This window comes from Acanthaster planci, linkage group LG08 (genome assembly GCF_054643075.1).
Source record: "Acanthaster planci isolate LZ-2023a linkage group LG08, COTS_SCS, whole genome shotgun sequence".
NCBI classification, from domain to species: domain Eukaryota; kingdom Metazoa; phylum Echinodermata; class Asteroidea; order Valvatida; family Acanthasteridae; genus Acanthaster; species Acanthaster planci.
In genome coordinates this window covers 8,600,469-8,621,346 of record NC_141784.1, presented here as the reverse complement: position 1 = coordinate 8,621,346, position 20,878 = coordinate 8,600,469, and the positions used below count along the sequence as shown (strand labels likewise).

General features: G+C 39.6%; 1 protein-coding gene across 3 annotated transcripts in view; it reads right to left on the bottom strand.

The window, feature by feature from the left end:
* Positions 1-20,857, bottom strand: part of LOC110987282 (speckle-type POZ protein-like) — a 37,454-nt gene extending 16,597 nt beyond the window's left edge. For 2 of the 3 annotated variants that reach the window (XM_022249875.2, XM_022249877.2), the window contains exon 1: positions 20,699-20,857. The gene's annotated coding sequence lies outside the window, so the exon portion shown is untranslated. Of the gene's footprint in view, positions 1-9,886; positions 9,909-20,698 lie in introns of those variants that run through there. The other variant, XM_022249876.2, reaches the window with a different exon arrangement.
* Between the last annotated feature and the right edge of the window lie 21 nt (positions 20,858-20,878).

The window sequence follows — 20,878 nt, the reverse complement described above, 5'->3', positions numbered from 1 at the left end:
TTTCACACCATTGTCGGGGGTTTCAAGTATCCGCATTCACCTCTGTATGCATTGGTGCACTGCTGCTTTGCAGTAAATGTGGCCCATATACATGAAGAGCAACATTTGCAGACACCAACCACAAGAAATGTACCGTCTATGACAGTGTACTGTCTGAGTTCTGCTTTAAATGGGCACACGTTAACTGACTGTTTCCAGTGCAATACTGAAAAAAGTGACTACAATTTGAGCTAGACAAGTCCATAATATTAATATCCAAAATGTCTAGGCAGAATTTTCTTTGTTATGGGTAGTCTAAATGTACTTGACTGAACAATCAGTCCTAAACCAGAAGAGCGGGTACATGTACAATCAGTCCTAAACCAGAAGAGCGGGTACATGTACAATCAGTCCTAAACCAGAAGAGCGGGTACATGTACAATCAGTCCTAAACCAGAAGAGCGGGTACATGTACATGTACATGTTCCATACTGGGGAATGTCAATGTGTAAAGAACAATGTTTGCAAGTACATGTACATGTACATGTAAAACCTAAACCACAGAAATGTGTTCACATACATGTACATGTCATGTATGCGCATGCACACTTACATTGTACATGAACATGTACAATGTATATTTACAAGTATGCGAGTCATGAAATTGTAATGTTATTACTCTCCTTGCACATACAGACCTGTATGTACATGTACATGTAGTCTTTTTTTCTATGTACTTAAGAAATTAACATGAAACATGCTACTTGTGTTCAGAAGCTCTGTATACCGATACATGTACGCGTATGAAAATAAATTTGTAATTCACTATGATAAATTGATCTTGTGGATGGCACTAAATGGACTCCCACGGCATCTGAAGTGACCCATGCATGAGTTTACTCATCAGGCTCTACCCAGAGTTTCATTATCACCATCTTTTCGGAGAGAGTGTTAATGAATTAGCCTCCGTTTCATCTGTGACATATCCCGAGTTCCTCAAAATCTCGACCCGAGTTGAAAAAAAAAGGAAACTACAGAAACACAAAAATTCAGTGGAGTCCTTACTTTTTGCTTATTTTAATTATCAATACTGTCCTGTCACTGGACTCAGTAGGTGTTAATGATAGCATGGTCACCCTCCGGTTAGCACCCCCTGTATCTCAGAGGATGCTGCGGACCACTGGCTTGGCTTCGTGTCTAAGGCTCATCGTCAAGTCCCCTTCTCCTTGCAAATTGCCTAGTGATTTATGGCACTTTCATTTATACCCGGCATCTTAGAAATCCTGGGCTCTGGTGCCTCCGACAGATCAGATCCACAAATAACCGGGAGCTACATGTACATGTATGTATGCAAGATGCATGGGAAAAGGACTGATGAGGGGGATGGGTGTTTTCACCCTGGCTTGCTCTCAGCCAGTGGTCCGAAATAAAGTGCATGTTCCCTGTACATGCAGCATGACTGGTGAAAATTTAAAGTCTCTTAAGTTATACTGTGCACGTAGCAGGGAAGTGGTGCAGCGGTGATACTGTTTTAAAAAGAATAAATGCATCAACATTAAATTTCAATCAGACCCTGTGTGGAAACAATTACCGGTATTTATTATCTGGTCATCCATCAGCACATTCAGCACCAATTACAGAGTGAAGTGGCATTTAGGAAGAAAATGAATAAATTTTCAGTTTATAGAGTTGGGAGGAAAATGACACACAAACATTCCAGGGAAAACCCACAGAATCAGGCAGGGACTGAAAACCCAATCCACATGCTGACCCACATGTACATGTACAGTGTAGGTGGGATTTGAATCCGGGTTGCAAGGGTGGAAGGTGAGGAAAGAGTCACTACACAAACATGACTCCCTACATGTATAAAGTACATGCATGTTCATCATTTTACATGTATATCAGCATTGTAGATCGCTCTGCACACACGCACACTTGAAATTAATGACCAGTGCCATGCATCAGAGTATGTATAATATACATGTACATGTACAAGTAGGCCTACATGTACATGTACAAAAAATTGCACCTGTGTGTACGTACATGTACAGACTTTTACATGCACTGGTACATGTACAATGTATGCACACATGTATCGACAGAAATGGTTGAATAAAAATTTTACCTATCACAGAAATTTAATTAGTTTACATGACATACATGTACAATGCACCAGCATACTGGATTAACCTAATACACATACATGTAATTTGGCCACTAGTACATGTACCAGTACGGGTACATGTGCCTATGTACATTACATTACATGTAGGCCTACATGTAAGGTATGCATTACAAAAAAATACAATGTAGGCCTAGTATTAAATACATACATGTTTTGTCCAAGCAGACAAGTACTGTGTAGTAAAAAGAACAGTAAGGAAGTTGGCTTCAAAATGATACAGTACATGTATGTAGTTTGGGGTGCATGTACATGTATGTATGTACACACAATTACAAATGCACCTGCTGTACAATGTACATGTACGTGCTGTAGATAAAATACTAGGGTTTTACCATACTCGTACATGTAGATATATGATACATGTATAAACTTTTCCTGTTGGCTTTAATGACAAAGTTTTCTAAGCTACAGGTATGTACAGAGACATAAGGTACCTTCATACGTGTACATGTACAGTACATGTTCATGTATCCGGTGTGCATGTGGGAGAACAAAGTGCCAGGAGAATTCCCCTGTGCTTAAAGAGAATTGATTGAAATGCAAGTAGGGGGGGTACCATATAAAGTACATGTACACTGGCTTACAATAAAGTACAATGCACTGAAATTGGCAAGGCTAATGTATGCAGACATGCACTGTACATGGATACACCAGCCCTACTGGTACATGTACATGTATCAATGTTTATCTGATCATGTTAGTAACATGAACTCATGGGATTATGAAAAAAAAGAAAAACAATTTAAAACTTTTTACAAGTGATTACACAGTAGTAAATGTATTCAGTATCTGATTTAAAATAGATTGTAAAAGTTTCATCATACCGTGTCATACATGTACATCACAGAACCAGTGCTTGTCCATGTACAACATGTACTGTACATGTAGGTACCGATACTTTTAAGTACAATGTACATGTACATGCACACTGGCATTTTACTAGAAACGACAGGGTACATACAAGTGTATGTACATGTAATATTCAAGTTTGGCAAGTGTTGCTCCAGTTAGCATTCATGTAGTTTGCTGTGTACATGTATCTGTCTGCACACATGGTAAAGACACATTGCGAAAAGCTCTGTACCGTACATGTGTATCTGTCTGTGTAAATCCTGCACAGTTTGTGTGTGTGAGTGTCACACTACAGACCGTACATGAACATGTACATGTCGGAGTGTTCAGATGGTAGGTCTACTGTATGTACATGCAGGCGTACATGTACGATAACATGTCATGTAGGGAATACCACAGCACATTCATTAATGTGAGCATTTGACAAGTCGTGTGTACTACATGTACATGGTATATGTCATTACAGAGTAGTACATGTACATGCATATATATATGTATGGATGTACATTGATCATGTACATATCACATGTATGTACCAAAATTATATGCAATATTATTTGTTCATGTACACATAAATGTACACATCCATGTGCATGTGGACAAACACTTTCAACTACATGTAGTTTAGTGTTACACGTACAGTATGTACATGTACACATACTGTATGTAAATGAACCACAGATTTAAAGGAACCAGGAAATGAATTTTTCTTAGAATCACTTTTTGTGTATCTCTGTACTCTTCTTCCATGTATGAAGACTGTTTGACATCTTTTTTGAGTTAAGTGAACTGAACGGTGCACTTTTTCAAACATTAAAAATTGAACAAGCATTTCTGGACAAGTGAGGGAGCTTTTGCTTTGATGTAAATCCAGGAAGACATGGTTCAAGTTGCATGTTTTCTGTCCAAATTGTGAATCCCAAATTTGCTATCTGGGAACATTTCTGTGAAAAGAAATTTTGCTGGATTAATGCCATATACTTACACAGCAATAAATTGCCACAGAAAATAAAATCTACAATAGCAGTGGTTAAAAAAATCTAGAAATTTTCTGTGCACAAATCAATGCAACATTGAGATTCAGTGCCTTGGATGACATCATAGTTCTGCTCATGAATATGCAAGTAACATTAGCATAAAACAAAAAAGCATAAAAATATGCGTTAAAATTGCAAAACAAACATTTAAAATCAGGTTAATTGAAACCCAAAGATACAATTTCAAGGCTAAGTAAAATTAACAAAATTATTTTCTATTTCCTGGTTACTTTAATGACCTAAACGTTAGCACTATGCTCTTGCAAGTGCACTGGCTACAATAAATCATGGAGCTACATGTACATGTACATACATGAACATGAATGTATCAGAACACAGTAAATGATGTGGTACTGGTATTATGGTACTGGTAATGGCACTGGAAAATAAACTAGACACACTCACACACAACCCTGATTCTGCTACAGTAGTCAGGCAGTAATAATGACCTTACCGTACAATGAAAACTGGGTCAGGCACCCTATATAAAAAAGGTCTACTAAACTAAACGTTCATGAATACACTGTACCTTCGGGGCAGTCAGTACACTGCTGTTTTACCCAAACGTTTCTCTCAAAACCAAAAGCCCTGTTCTCTTTTCTTTCTGATACAGTATGTAAGAGGACATCACCAACAACTTGTAACTTAAGTTACTTCAAAAACATAGCATTTGTTCCCTTGTGATAGGAACAGGGTGCTAAAGATAATGAACCCTGTACACTGTGCAAGTATAGTAATTTGCAATTCCTACCGGTATATCCTTTTATGTTGATTTAAATTCCCATTTAGTTGAAAAAATACTGTACAGCTTCACGTATACGTAATGTGAGAGTATCCAAACGTGTGTAAAGTTATTAGGGATTTTGAACCCCCCCAAAGATATTAGGACTTCACGAACCCAGTCAGCGGTTAGATTAAAGGAAAATGACATATCCTTGGAATAAATCTCTAGTAGAGGTGTACAGGACACTACAGCAGTGTAGGGCCTATGGTACACATGTACGGGTGTACATGCATACATGTAGTTTGTTTTGGCCTGAAGGCACCCCTAAAAAATACCCATTTCATGTGTTTTACATCAGTATCAGTGAAAGTACATGTACATTTACATACGGTACATGTATGTAGAGAACATACACAGTGTAAATATAAGCAGCTGCCTGTCTCAAAAGGCTGTGCCCTTGAATGTACAATGTACGTGTACATGTACAAAGCACAACGAGCGCTTGGCCTACAGAATGCACAGCATACATGTACATGTACATGTACATCGACAGTGTCTTTTCCAAACAAAAGGATAAATGGGACATACATGAAATAAGAATGGCCGATGTGGTGTTCAAAAGTTCACAGGTAAATTCAAATTTTAAAAGTGTTTCATCACAAGTTTTAAGACTTTAAATGTTCCTGGTAACCATCCTTCTCCTACAGCTGATTATTCAGGACATCTGCTGTGACTAAATGGTAAGTTAAAGTTCATGTGTTGGCTGATGATCAGCTACAAAAACAGCTACCAACAATCTGAAGAAATCAGCTACTGCACAACACAAGAAATCAGCTACATATAAAGATCTCCACTAGCATCAACACTAAGTTCAAGCATCACTAACCAGCGACCACCAACTCCTTACATGTACATGACAGCTTCATCTCCTGCCTCCTAGTCCAGGAGTTTCCTGAAGATGACCGGAGCATACTGATCAAAACATCATGTTTCCACTCACCTGTACTTTTCAAAACCACACATCTTCCTGTTCTCATTCCTCCATGCATGATACAACTGCAACATTTACCGGTACGGTAGTTGATACCACTCTCATGCAAAGTTTCACGTCTTAATTTTTTATATAGTCTTTTCTTTTTACACTTTCAGTCAAAGGGTAAGAAATGTACATGTAAACTTTCATCCACGACTGTGAAGTGAGCAGAAAAACGTACCGGTACAGTAATGCTCATTATGTACCGGCATCGGTATGGTGCATGAATAGATGTACATGTATAAACATACATGTACATGTAGGTCAATACATAAATGTATATTGTACCTGTATGCTATCGCACAATGAGAAACTTACAAAGTAGTCATCTATAAAATCCAACAATGGTGAATTCAATACCAACATAAAGAAACAGTTTACTGGCTCCTGGTACAGTGTATTACAAACATGACAAAACAGGAAAATCTCTGTACCTGGTACATGTACATGGAAAGGACTAGAGAATAAAGTAATGAGTGACACCTGCAAGCATACATGTACATGTACACAATGTAGCTGTGCTAGTATGCATGGGTGTATATTTTATAGGATATGCTCACATACACCGGCACATGTATGGTACTTACCGTACATGTAAATGATGTCACCCCTTGCAGTACATGTACAGTATGCATGGACATGTATATAAATGTATGATGTACATGTCCATATACGGTATAGCATGTACATGTACATTCTACATGCACGTACATGGATTTCACAGCCTGGAAAAACAGCCGACAACTTGTTTGCTTCATTGTGACGACAGACCATCAAACTACAGTCACAACGTCAACACATACATGTACATTTACATGTACTTTTTTGGTGCTGGTATGTACTGATTTTCTAGTACGCTTGGTAAATTGCCAACAGGAAGCTGGTGCCACATGACCTACCGTATTTGCACATGATTTTTGCATACTGAACACTTGATAGATGGTTTATATGCACTCTTCAAAGAAAGTATACATATGTAGAATGTTTATGTACTCAAAAAGTCGCTTTTTAGTAAAGTGCGTGTGTGTGTACGAGTGCTGGTACATGCAATGACAAAGAATGCCAACAACCTTTCTGGTCATGCAGGTAGCGAACTGATCGAGTCCATTGACCCAGTCCTAGAGGGAGAAACCCAAGGGCGTAAACGAGAGGCAAGTGACCGGTCTCTCACACATTCACAGCAGGGTACCAGCTACAATCAAAGAAAGGGTTGTGCACAGTCCTTACATACCGGGTATATATGTGCAATAAACAGTGTCGTCTGCTGATGCGGTAACCGCTGTCTTCTCTCCCTGCGGCCAGAGTTCTGCCATGCGATCACGTCTCCGAACAAATCAAGAGAGCAGCTCAAGTCGAGCTGGTGTGTGATTACCCTGACAGGATTGATTACCACAAGGGGGGAAGGGAGGTGTTTTGCTCACAGAGCTGTGCAGAAAGTACAGTGACTTCATAATCCAAAAAAAGATAAAATTCTATGTGGTTCGCTTATGTACAGGCATCTGTAAGTATTACCAGTGCACAAAACATGCTTACATGTACATGTGCATGATGAACATGTACTGTTCCTAGGGCTGAGTCAATTCGAATAATTCACTATTCAAAAATTCGACCTTCAATTCGATCGAACATCCGGATATTCGGTCGAACTGACAAACCATTTACAAAATCACTGTAAGTTGCTTCTCACTTCTAGGACTATCTCCATATACATGTAAGATTAAGCAAGATTGAAGAGAAGAACAGTACACATGTACATGTACTTCTTGCCCTGTTGAAAGTTTCTATTCCTTTTAAATTTTTTAATGAATTTATTTTTTGAATCAAAGGATGCATTACATGTATTCTATTGCTTTTTATTTCAATCTGCTTGAAACTAACCTCCATTGTGCGATTTTTCTCATATAAACAAGAAAATTCTTCCTTCCTTTTGATTAATTTTGCATTTGAATATTCAAATTTAGAAAATAGTATCCAAATATTTGATAATCCTACCCGTACATGTACCTGTTCCCAAGCCAAGCTAAGCTTGGAAATGCTATAAATAATGGCCATGTTGAAGTGTCACTAAAATTAATGGAAATCTACGGCTTATTCCTGATACACCTGTAGGCCCATGCTTGACGATGTAAATTGTGCATACCAGTAGATCCTTTCGGAGCTGTTACATGTACAGTGTACCACACTTTTAAATAACGGTACACATGTACCGTACATGAACAATGTATGAGTACAGACATGTGTCCTATACCAGGACTTTGTTCCAATTACATGTAAGCACATGTATGGTACCTGTACATGTACACGTATAATACCGTACATCTTTATGTCACTGTACCATAGCTGAGCAATGGCATGGTTAATACATGTACCTGCATGTAAAAAGGAACACATGTACATGTATGTCGCAGTACTCATCAGCCAATAGTTTAGCCTTGCTGTGTGCAATATACATGTACATTTACTGCAAAGTGCAAGCAATAATATGATCAAAAGAAAAAAAAATATTTAAGCCATAATACAGTAGCCTTTCGGTCCTCTTCCACTTTCAACCTACCGGTACAAGTACATGTACCTGTACGGTATATTCTATAATTTTTCATACATGTACATCCTACCTACATGTATTAGAGTCATAAATTAGTGGTCAAACTTCCAGAATTTTGTGAGCAAAAAAGAAGTCCTGAAATTCCAACTCACCCTATTGATAACTTATGGTTAATGAAACAAAAGGTTTACATTTACGTACATGTACATTTACCGGTGCATGATATACAGGGTTCCTGCACCTAAAGGACAATTACATTCCATGACTTTTCCATGACTATAGTCAGTTTTATGAAATTCCACGATTTTTCCAGGTCTGGAACACAAGAACAAATTTCCACGATTTTTTCATGACTTTCCAGGTCGTGGGAGCCCTGGATATATACATGCACATGTACATACTGGTACATGTACTGTACCCTGTATATATCTCAAGTGGGTTAATTTTTAAAGGTTTGGCCCTTACATGCACATGTGCACCAACTTGTGGTGCATGTACATGTACTTACACAGTATTCTCTATGTCTGAGGGTTGCAAAATGCAAAAAAATTTACATCCATGATGCAACTTTAGCCAATGGATGTCACTGACTACATGTACTTGTGGGAGCCGCTGCTACCAGCCAGCCACCTGATCCCGAGGATTGAGTAGTTCAGATGTCTGTACTAGTGAGCACGAAGTTGTGGGTGTAAATCCCATCCAAGCAAGCTTGTGATTTTTCTTGCAACTCTCGGACCACACTGAGAATACAATGTCAACAAATGTACATTGGTGTGCGGGCAAAACGTACAACAAAAAATTAACATTCCCAACACAAAGCAAATTATTATCACTTAGTGTTGATGATGCTGTAATGTGATGTACCGGAACATATTGGGAGTGATGGGCTTATCTGCATGGTCTGCACGATTGGTCCATCCTGTATGAAATTTCCAACTTTACCGGTACCCTCCCTTTTTTGAAACAATCTTCCGCAACTGTGAATGGGGAGATACCCGGTACAGCAACTGGCTAAAATGGCTGAATTGTCATGGAACCAGATGGACTGATTGTGCAAGAAATGAGCCATCGTGCAAATCTCCCCTACGGTAGATACATAAAAAACTGGTACATGTACACCCATACCATACAATCTGTAACACAAATGCACCGGTACAGTACAAGTATGGTACTGATACCGGTACATGTACTAGTACTTTACTTGTTTACAGGTAATTCCAGAAATCAGGGGTCCATTTTTTGTGTGTCCCTGTCACATCCGACATACAATATTGTAAGTTCAGAACACATTCTTTAATTTCCAAGGAGGACTTAAAGCAAATTACCTGTCAAACAAATAGTAATTTGCAATCAAATCAGGTGATATTTCCATGTCAAATAAAAAAGGTCAAATGTAACAGGGACTTGAAAAATTCACACTTTTGGACCCTACTTTCTGGCATTAACCTTACACAAGTACATTTTTGCATTAAAATAACTTTTATTCAAATTCTTAAGTAATAAGGAAGAGCAAAAATTGGTTACATACATGACCACGTACATGTACATTCAAAGGCTTGAGCGATTTCTGTGGACTGCTTCATGCAGCTGCAATTCAGGTTAAATATTGTTATTCACGACGTGAAGAGCTCTCGACAGTACATTTCACCCCTCCATCAGCCTGTCCCATTGTGTGCTTTCAACATTTACCCATATTGACTTTCCCTCTCGGTTGGAAAATCAATTCTCTGTTATTTGTATCTAATGGTGTCATCCGTAGGCAAGTACAGCCAACCATGGGTTGCAAAGTCTGTTCATTTTTCAGGTCGTTTTGCCGAGACCCAAGAGACTGAATGATTCCCCCCCCCTTCCCTGAATGGGGTTCACCGATGCGCACTAAAGTTGTTATGACATACAGTGTACATGTATACCTCTCCACTTTTTAGTACAATGACCCGACACAAGATCAAAAAGGTAAGTGCAAGTTAGGGTGTCAAGTGCATTTCTTAAGTACATGTACATGTAGTCTGGATGAGTTAGGCATGCACGTGTACCGGTGCATGTACACACATCATATCAACAAGCTCTCAGTCAATCACCAGTTACATGTAGTTACATGTAAGTATCTGGAAAGAGGGTAATGTACTCATTTTACACAGGAATGTGAGTGGCCAGAGAAATTCAAAGCTGACAACTGCCACGTGTAGCAAAAAGCTGAGATGTCAAAAATTCAAATACATGTACTTTTGTACAGACCAAGTGTGCAAAAAGGCTGAAATTCAGGGACAACATCTGAACACAGAAAAGCTGAAATCAGCTACAAAGCTGAAATCTCACGCCCGTTTAGAGTAGATGTACATGTACCGGCACGTCAAACTTGTGAGGGAAAAAAACGTGAAATGTGTATCATAAAAAAGGGTCCTTGTTGAAGGAGCATAATCAGTGTCAATGACTTCTAATGAAATGTAGTGTGAAATGAAACTGCACAATAGGCCCTACATGTACATTGTATGAGTACAGTACATGAATGTCATGTTAGAGGGTATGTCTTTCTTCCTCTGGGATACGCTCGAGTAAACTTTTTGTGAGTTCATTGGAACAATATTAAAATACCAAAAAACAGCCTATGAGATGACAGAAATGCATAACCTCTATAATTGTAACCAGAGAGCTGTCATTCATCTTTTACGAAAACATTTGGAAAGAACAGGGGTAACACATGCACAATTCAGATTTCAAATGCAAAGGGCGGGTTCTTGGTTAAACTACATGTATGGTTAAAGAGCACCTGTAAGGAAAACATGTTTTCTCTGATTTTATCTGTTCAAATGAATATGGAAGCATCCAAATTGAACGCAGTGTCATTTGTCTTCAGAGCTCAACTATACCAAGCTAAAAAGGGCTTTTTTTCTGTTCATGTCAAGATGCAAATTCTGAATGTACATGTACATGTAGATTGTGTCATTGAGGAGAAAACAGAAAAGGAGGGGACCCTCGCCCTGTGTTCTTAGTGCTCTTTAAACAATTAGAGGAAAGTACACGTAAGTACTGTATGAAAATGTACATGTACTTCATCTTTTGCCTCAAGGCCAATTGCCATCCACTCCTAGCTAACCTTGTACATGTTAGTTTTAAAACCGGTAACAAGCACGCAAAGCCAATTATCAGTAACTACCGGTATTCCTCAAAATGACTTATGAACCACAGCCACTGTCTGACTGAGTACAAACCCAGACATACAAAGACATGCATACATGTACCGAGTTATGGGACAACTTATGTGTCGGAATATACATGTACATGTAGGCCTACGTAGACGTTATTGGGACCAAAAATGTTATGGGGACAAATTGTCCCCAAATGTACATGTACATGTAGTCCTGACTTTCCTCACAAAAGACACTGTCTCGGTAACCCTAACCCACCTCATTCCTCCAAAATCCTGGTGGTTTTGGAGGATTTTGGAGGATTCAGGATGAATGATGATTCAAATATTAGAGGATTTCGGAGGATTGAGGTGAATGGTGCTTGAAACATGATGGATTTCTGAGGATTTCGGATTAATAGTACGTTAAAGGCTTGAGGATTATGGAGGATTGAGGGTGAATGAAGTACTAAAAATCAGTCAAATACAGCCTGTTCCCACTTGATCCACCAATTGCCGGATCTGATCAACCTTTTGCCAAATTGCCGGATCAGATCCCCCAATTGTGTGTAGTGGGAACGCTAATCGTTATAAGGTGGATCAGGATCAGATCCACCTTTCTTGATCCTCCTCTGGAGCAGGATACAGATCCCCCAATTGGTGGATCACATCCTGCAATTGGCGGATCACGATCAGATAGGAACGCAAAAGGTGGATCTGATCCTGCAATTTGACCTGTCAACATCCGTCCGTGCACGAGTGGCGTGAAACTTTTGCATTCTGATGAACAAAGAAATACGTTTTTTGGCGTCTACCGGTAGCTCATGTGAAATTTTTAACGTGCACAGCATGCACTTTAAACAACCGCTGAACTACGGGCTAGCAAAATGTGTCACCACGCATGCGCAATGCATGCATGCCGCGATGTGTGCCTTGCCCTTTCACAATTTTTGTTGCGCATTCTTCTGTTTCTTAACCTTTTTCATTTGTGTAATTTCACTTGCTTTCCATCAAAAACTGATTCCTTGTTAGCGTATAGCCCGCAGCGTGTGACAGAGTATCAAAAACGGAAGCAAAGTTTGAAGAGACAATGTACTAGGCTGAACATTCGGTCCGATTCAAGGTCGTCATGCCAGTAGAACTCCGCACCCAAAACATCGCAGGGTCACAGGCATGCCGCCCCAGCACGCCACAGAGCACGCGCTCAGCAAGCTAGCACATGCGCAATACCGAACTCAGTGACCTTTCGGGCTCGACATTTCAGTCCAAAAAGGTGGATCAAGCACTAGTGGGAACGCGACTTGCGGTTTCATTGCAGTAAGATAACGATCACACCAAAATGCTGGATCAAGATGCACCTTTTCCCAATTCAAGTGGGAACGCGCTGATAGTGGTGCATATGGCTACACATTATACTGTTTACAATGTATTCCATTGTTCACTGATGCGGGTCTAATGTACACAATCCTCAACTGCAGATTCTGCTTCGTTTATTACAAAAGTAAAGCCAATCAGCCAACTCTGCAAAAAGCCAGTTTCAGCCCAGCAACCAACCTGATGTGCCCAACCCCCTGCCTCCCAAAAAACAAATAAACAAAGAGACAAAAAAAAAACCAATGAAAAACAAAGTGGGGCCATGGAGGATTTTGGAGGATTGATGAGGATGTGCCCGAGTAAAAAGGCCCTGGAGGGTTAGGGTTAACGCAGTGATAGCCTATGGATGTACATGTACGAGTATATTCATGAAGGCATGTGTACATGTCATCAGTAAATGTATATATATTGTAACTAGAATACGTTGTAAATCAATATGTGCTGTATGGAAGTTGCCATGTACAGTACATGTATACACATACCCATCTGCAACAGATGTTTTCGCCTCCGCATTTCATATGTCTATATCCCTATTTGTTTTACTGTACAGTATTTGGAGCAAGTCAGTTAGAACACCCAAAGGTGATACAAACACAGACACATACATGTACATTGTATGTAGTACATGAACATGTTGAATACTTGCATATGTACATGTAGCATTTCATGTCTCCACCCAAAACAGCTCCACACACTTATCAGTTGGAAAGAAATGTACATTACATACTCGCACACATGCACTAGTACTTTTCGTATACATGTATTTCACCAACCGGTACGTGTACTTCAAAAGGCACTTATGGTTTTGACCAGTGAGGGTCAAGTGATTTTACATTCGTGACAAAAATGTGAAGCTGTACAGACACAAGTCATGTAATTTTTTTCAGTGCTTGCCAATGGTATCATTTTTGGCAGAAAATTTTGATTTTCAGAAAAGGGAAGAGACATGTAAATGTAAATATGTGTTTACAGTGGCTAACTTTTGATACATGGTCAAACGCCACCAGTTTTGATTTACACAAGTCATTTGAACAGCATTGTATGACACCGTTATTTATTACCTCAACCCCATCAGTCCAGGATGCACCCAACTTGAGTGGCTACATACATGTGCATGTACGTGTGTGTGTGTACAAAACAAGTTTATAAGGGATTAGCATGTTTTGACATCATCTGGGGATGTGTCAAGGAAAGCTGAGCTTGATGCTGTCATCCACCAGCCAGATACAGTACACGTATATACATGTGCAGTCATAACATGTTTACACGTTCCCTGGTATGAAGCGGTTAAAAGCTGACGTCTACACATTACGCACAAAATGTATAGTGCCTCATTTTATTCCATGTGGTGTACAACTGTTGGCCCTTATCTCATCAAAGACCAAAATTCATGCACACATAAATATTCAACATCAAGTACAGTACTTTCCCTACATGTATGTGAAAATACAAAATCTGAAAATAAACCAGGCTCAGCGACACGGGAACCCCAATTTGGCATCACCGCTTCATTCCTTACCCATTACCGGGGATAACACTACAAATGGTGCTGATGGTACAAAATGCCTCTGGTACCCCTTATTTAGATGTACATGTACATAAGGGGGACCATAGACATTATATGGCACCTTCTTGAATCCTCCAAAATCCGTTGATGTGTATGCCCAGGAAACCCCTGCAATGAGGATCTCAGGAAACACAAACTTGTAGCGGTATAGTTACAGTTGTACACGTACAATGTATGGTACCGTCAGTACAGTACCCGTCTCTGTCCTTTCTGTAATTCCAACGTAAATTCTCCTTATCATCCCAATGAATTGTTAGGGTAGGCTAGCTTTTTGATCCACTCTGAACACGCCTAGTGTACATGTACATGTACGGTACATGTACGTGTACGTGCATGTGAATTCGTAAGAGTACCGGTAGAAGGCATCTACATGTACCAGTACGATACATGTACATATGCAGTTATACATGTGCTGTACTTGTCAAAGCCTCCAGCTATACTTAGGTGAGCAAATTTGTGGGGGGAAAAAAAGGAGAGAAAAGCAGATTAAATATCAAAGTGCATTTCAGGTTTGTTTCTTTCATTTCCCACAAATGCAGATATTTGTATGCATGGATTTGCAGCCTGGGATTTCTTTCTCAGCCGGTGTCTATTTTCCCTGAAGGCAATGTTCACCTTCCATTCATCCGTGAAAATGGCTTGCAATCAACGGGAAAATATAGCAGGGCCACTTTTGTACACTGCACTGTGTTACGGCCTTGACATTGCATTAAGTACAGGCCACTGCTTTGCACTTCAGTGCAATGTACATACAATGTACATGTACAAAGTGCAAACCTGGGGACAACTTTAACTCGTACTATTTATAGACAAGACTTTTTTCAACGTACTGGCAGAATTAATCAGATATCAGTATTTAATGAACCTTTCACATGATAACATGCACGCGCGTGAACTGTACAAGGTAAATGTAGTTACGTACAGTACACACACATGTGATGTACATTTAGGCTTTACCAATAGCTTTCTGCATTGATGTGAAATTTCAAAACTGAAGAACTGTAGCCATGCAGTAATGCAAAAATGTACACGTGTAATAGTGCATGCACTGGTACCACACACATAAGTTACAACTACATGTATCAGTACAAGTGATTTCTGCACAATACATGTACACAGTTTGCTCCACCTACATGTACATTGACATGCACATGTACTGGTACACAAACATGTACATTTACAGGCAGGAACGGTATGCACATACATGTACGCACACAGAAGATGTACATGTACATGTATACTGTACACGTACATGTACATGTACTGTATGTACATGTACATGCATGTGGTGGTACTCTGTACAAGTGAATAATTAATCAGGGTGTGCCTTCAATTTATTTTTAAAAAAAATGAAGTTTTTTGTTGTTTTGTTTTTACTTTTGTTTGTTAGTCTGTTTGGGACAATTAAGTGATGCATATATGTACATGTATGGTATGCACCCGACAGGCCAGAAACAAATACATGTAAATGTACACAATATACATGTACACTGTTGTTTCAACATGTGTGGTGTTCACACAACGGAACAAGTGTATGATACATGTACTTGTATAGGAAGGTGATGGCGGAGGCATGTCTTGCCATTTACCATATAACCACAACCTCAGTTAAAGTCAAAAGTCCAAGTACACACAGTGGTAATTTCTAGCCACTGAAAATTTACCTCTTTTTTGGGAATTAAACTGTACATACACACAATGTCCATAACTCTGAGCAAAAGACGATATCTCTCCAACATGTATTGCCTTCCTAACGCCCTGCTGCATAAAATGAGTACATGAGTACTCAATCTTGAGTGTACTGCTCAGTATGTACATGTGCAGTACGTTCGTGTGACACCGTTTACAATGCACAGTATGGTATTTCTTGAACTGTAAACAGGTACGAATGGACCGGTACTGTACCTTAATAAGTAGAATTTCAGATTTCACCTCCTTAACATGCTACACAGAGGTTACTCCTTTATTTTAATACAATGCCACTGTCAAAGTACCAAGCTGGCACGTTAAAATTTCAGATTAAGAAAACCACATGCAACTTTGGCACGTTTCGGCAACAACAAATTTACTCCACATCTGCTCAAATGCACACACGAAGCAGCAACTCAAACAGAGCTATATACAGCCCACAACCAAAATGAGGGCAAAGGCAGTGCATATGCATACATGTACATGTACCGGTACGTAACTATACGACTGCCAACATGGCATCTTTGTAGTAGTAGTTATAAAACAGTAAGATGTTAGCATGCTTACATGTACAACTGGTTGTAATTTGAACATGTGCAATGTACCTGCACATATGCAAGTACACTGTGCATGTTTTGACCTTATTAGCCGCATGAATCTGATACAGTACAATGTACATGTACAACCCAGGTTGTGAACAATGAACAGCTTCCTTGTTTTCTGTGCTGCATGAAGTTTCCTGTTCACTTCAGTGTTGTACACATGTACAAGTACAAAGCTGCACACTACAAGTACATGTAGCAATAGATTCACGAATCTACCAGTATATTGTGGTAACCGAGGCAACTTGTAAAACTTACACCATGGTCTGAAACACAGTAGGCTCAAAAACCAGTAATGAACCAACAGTCAATCTACTGTACAAATGGGAACTGCACAGCAGTTGAAAAAGCTTTCAAAACTTACAACCCCTTAGACAGTGGCGTAGCCAAGGGGAGCCTGGGGGGCAGTTGGCCTCCCCCCCACTAAAAAAAACGGATGACTGGATATTGAACAAGGCTAACTTGTCCGGGGCCCAAAAACACACCACTGAAAGCTGGTGCCCCCTCCCATAAGATGCTGATGACCCCTTTGTGCCCCCTCCTCAATGGTAAAATCCTAGCCAAGCCACTGCCCATAGACTTCGAGACCAATTGCCTTAAACATGTGCTACAAATGAGTAGTGGGGTGCAGTTCATTTCCAGTGCATGCTGAAGTGCCTCTGTTATGGTACTTTGTAACACTAACACACGCATGATGTACAGTGTACATACATGTACATGTAGTTTACAAGTACATGTATATGTAACATGTACGTATGTGCCATAAGGAACTAAATGGCAAAATTGTCAGAAGGATGCATAATACAAGTTAACATTCACCTTTACAATACACAATTTCTTAACAGGCTGAACCATGGACTTTTCAATTTGTTTGGGGAATGAGGACTAGAAGGTGTTTGTCGTTGGTGTTTTTGTGCACCAAGGGATTCACTGATTCAAAAATCTCTTGACTTCAAAGGTGTTTTTTTCCGCCTTGCAGGAATTTAATTCACTGCACCTGTTCTCTTGATGTGTGACTACTACATGCAGGAGACAATGTCCCGGCCACTACAAGTGCTTATCTCTACAGTGTAGTCCATTTCTACCAGTATCTGTTCTTTCAATATTGCCACCATACATGTGTACTACTGAGTAGTCAGTCTTTGAGAAAAAGTTGGATATGTACAGTACTGTGTATGCAACAGTCCAGTCTTTGCTACATGTATCTATTAAACTGAAATGACTTGCTACGTGTGTCTTACTGAAATGACTTGGCTGGCCTCTCTGCTGCTAAGTTTTGCATAGAAGTCCCCTTTCCAAATTGAACTGTGGCCTCAAACTTATTTTGCCTTTCAGGAACCAGCTGCACATTATCTTTCAATTGAATCAATTCCATGCAATCAGTTTTTCAGTGTAGTATCAGTAGTCCTAACCGGGGTGATTTGACTCTGAAAAACACAATCCGGTGATTTTGCAGTCAACATGTGTCTTTAGGTACCTTTGGCCATCGTAGCAGTCAGTGAGACATATGGGAAGCCAGCAATAGATACATGTACCGGTACGATAGGGCAGCATTAGGTATTGACAGACATGGTGGAAGAAAATTGACAGACTGGAGGAAAATTGACGGACATGGTGGAGGAAAATTGACGGACATGGTGGAGGAAAATTGACAGACATGGTGGAGGAAAATTTACAAAGTACAAATAAAAATTCCTTTTTCTGTTAAAAATTTAAATGTACCAAAAGTTGTAACATATTTATTGTTTTCTATGAAATTAATCTCCTTACCAAGAGGTATATGTCTTGATTACGTGGGTGAAAATTTCTGATTGAAAATTTAATGGCAATGCGAAACAATATCTCAATAATACAGCTACATGTAGGCCTACCATGACAATATGGAATTGAGTCATAAGTAGGCCCAATATTGATCAGGATCATGAAAGGCCTAATGTAACATTGTAGGCCTAGGCCTACATCTTACAAGTGCAAATGGCAACTAGTGCTAGCAAACATAAACATACATGTAAATTGGCCAGTGAAATTCATGCACTCAAAAAATTGTTGCGCAAGTTCCAACTTGTGCTCAAAAATCATAACAATGACGACGAACGTCATGTACCCCACATGAACCAGTACATGAATAGGCAGGGGCAGACATCCAGGACATTTTCAGGGAAGAGTTTCATATGGACGCCAATAATTATTTCCTACAGCATTAGCCATCAGAAAGCAAAACATGTCCAGAAAGTTCAGTTAGTAGGGAAAATATCAAGTCGTTTACTTAGAAAAAAGCATGCTGTGTCGGCACACGTGCCACGGTGATTGATTGATACATTTAAGCACTGCAATGTCCAGTGTTCAGTTTCGATGTTATCACAGCTAACGGATAATGCAGAGCTCAGGAATCAGTCATTGCTGGCTGGTGCACCGTGATGTTGTCTCCATGACATTAACGTACATGTACAGTTTAAATTGCTATTTGAACGAGATGGTGACTGGGAGCAGGACGACAAGAGCATTTTGGATTTGAAGGGGGCATCTCTCTTTTCTTCCAAAATGTGAGTTAACCTTCCCATCATTATTGGAATCTCCAATTCTCACTGAACATGCTTAATCCTAAGGTTAAGCCGGGTGCATTAGACAGTTTCAGGACCATTTTGGAGGTAAATTCAGAGGATTTTGATTTGGGGTACAAGCTATTTTGAGTGAAATGAATTAATGGGATGGAAAGCTTATAGACCTTTGTTCAGTGATGGCATGATCATGCTGGACCTATGATGTGTTGTAATAACAATGTGTGCATAGTGTTGTGATGGTAATCTACCTATTCAAGATAAACTAGTCAAGCATGCAGCATTCGCATGTGTGCTTGCATGTGGTAGAGACTGCCCGTAGGAATACGCGATCACCGTGGCCAAGGCGGTCCACAAGTGGTGATGTTTACATTTAGTCACGTGGGTGGAGAAACCAAGATATTGTGGAGTACCCTAAATTCACGCGTACGAGTATTCGCGTATCCAACTTTCTCGTCATGAAATTCTTGAATGAAATTATGTGCCGATGTTAATTTACTGTTGATAATCGATAGTTACTTAAGCATTTTCTTTCGGCAGCTACATGCAATTTGGAAGCTTTTCCAGTGAGAATTCGAAAAAAATGTCTGTAGAGCACAGTGTTTTACTTTACAGACTAACTACAAAAATTAACTGGTTGAAACTGTCTACAAAATGGAAACTGTCTACAAAATCTAAAGTGGCATCAGTAGGCCAATATGGAACTCTTTCTGCATCACTACACCAAAGCAATTAATGCATTTTTCATAAGTAGGGCATTAATGATACCCTATAAAGTGACGTTTGCAAAGTACATGTACGTGCGCCAATTTTGGTGACATACATGAAAGTTTTACTACAGCCGATGCAACTTGTTTGCAGATGATGTTGTTCTGCTGCTTTGGTGACATCCAATGTTCTTCATAATATTATTCCATGTATGATGTAGGATTTTAGTCAAACTTTTAACTAGGCCTACTGAGAATAAAGTTAGAAATGCAGTTTATTTAAGAACAATTTTCGGTCAAAGTAGGCTACATGAAGTAAAGTGCATGAATTATGGTGACTCGTGGATAGGACTCAACGTCGCCTGACCATCCATGACCAATGACCATGTCCACATGGCGAATTGTAGAGTCAAAGTTATTACTTATACTTAGGACAAGCATGGTCCTGGGCTTATCCTGACATTCAGTGATCTTATACGCGCATATAACACCATGTACGGGGAAACCCATGTACGTGATCATGTCCGTCATATCCCTGTCCGTGTGCATACGTACGTGTACATCCACATGTACCGTAGATGTACAATGTATGAGTAGTACAACTTCATTTTGCGCCACACATCTGACCAGCTGCAGCGCTACCCGCCTTGGCCATTAGCCAGCACTGCAGTTACGATAAAATTACTCAACATTTTTACAACTTTTGTCATTTTACTTACCTTTATGACAACTGAGAAAAACACTGGAGAATATGGGTAGGGTTTTTCTATCGAATAATGCGCTTTTTCGTCGAAAATTTTGTTCCGTTTGGTCAAAAGGTTGCGAAAATTACCCTAGTTCCAGTTGTACATCTCCCGGCCTCATCATGGAACTTCACACTGCAGTCCTGCTTGTATACC